This window comes from Odontomachus brunneus, unplaced genomic scaffold, assembly GCF_010583005.1.
Source record: "Odontomachus brunneus isolate Ranch 3 - 2012 unplaced genomic scaffold, Obru_v1 Obru_scaffold_262, whole genome shotgun sequence".
In the NCBI taxonomy this organism is placed as follows: Eukaryota; Metazoa; Arthropoda; class Insecta; order Hymenoptera; family Formicidae; genus Odontomachus; species Odontomachus brunneus.
In genome coordinates this window covers 104822-105997 of record NW_022639712.1, presented here as the reverse complement: position 1 = coordinate 105997, position 1176 = coordinate 104822, and the positions used below count along the sequence as shown (strand labels likewise).

General features: G+C 38.4%; 1 protein-coding gene across 1 annotated transcript in view; it reads left to right on the top strand.

The window, feature by feature from the left end:
- The first annotated feature begins 93 nt into the window (after positions 1 to 93).
- LOC116852913 overlaps positions 94 to 1176 on the top strand; it is a 26401-nt gene continuing 25318 nt past the window's right edge. The window contains exon 1 of the mRNA XM_032833704.1: positions 94 to 617. The gene's annotated coding sequence lies outside the window, so the exon portion shown is untranslated. The remainder of the gene's footprint in view (positions 618 to 1176) is intronic.

Here is a 1176-nt window from a genome sequence, read left to right as displayed (position 1 = left end):
AACAACCTAACAATCGAACATGAACTTAAGGATGCGGACAAGAAGTTATCTGTCATCGTACAACATCAAATAAAAACGCGAAAGTAATAACCATTTGTTTCTGCATGCATGAACACGTACATTTTATCTCAGTTGTGTTAGTAACTGCATTTTATTTGCTGTATATATATTTGTTGTTATTATCGTATCAACTGCAGTGGTGTATTATATAAAATTTTAGCATTAATATTCTTTTGTGTATATTTTTTCATTTTGTGTATTGTTTGTGTATATTTGATAATTTTCGGAGAACAAGACTTATATTTGCCTTACAATGGCTTCCAGTTTTTTGAATATGGTGCAAGGCGTTATATATTTTTCGAGTTTTGTAGAACTCATGACGTGTACTTCCATAATATGTCTCCTAATATATTGCGTAATAATGGTATGTAAAAATCATTAAGTAGAATATATCCACGTGTATATGACGATATTATAATGATAAATAATGTAATTTACTTATGCAGGAATGGGAGAACAGCAATACTTTTGCTATGTGTATGTATTTTATTGCAGTGTTATCATTGGTTTTCAACATATTTATATATTGTTTTATTGGTGAGCAGCTCTCTGAGAAAGTAGGTATATTACGTTACGTAATGCACACTGATATATATATATATATATATATATATATTGTGACATGCCAGCCGTGGAGGCGCCCGTCTCAAGAATCCCGTACCGAATTAGCGAGAATGTTTTTCGCGTGTCGCGTCGCTAACGGTTTTTCGAGACCTTTCCGAATATCGCGTTCCGTCGAATGTTTATTGTAAAGGTCTTAGAACAAAGCGAAGAAACGATTTTTGCGAGCGGAGCAGATGCGAAGGTCAGCGCGTCCCGAATTTTGTGCCCCTCGGCGTCCCTTGCCGGCCACCAGGACGAGGAGCGGAGGACATCGAGGAGCGGAGGACATCGAGGAGCGAGGACGCAGCGGACGACAACTAGCGAAGCCCTTAATCAGGTGAATTGCACTCTCGTATATTTGTGATTAAAGTATTTTATCGCGGATTATCGCGCGCTCAGCAATAGCAAATATTCTATCGCTGAGAAATTACCGTAGTTATAACACAGTATCGCGCTTAGACGGATCAGCTGTGTTTACTTTTAGCGAAGCAGCCGTCGTGAGAAACCCGGCAG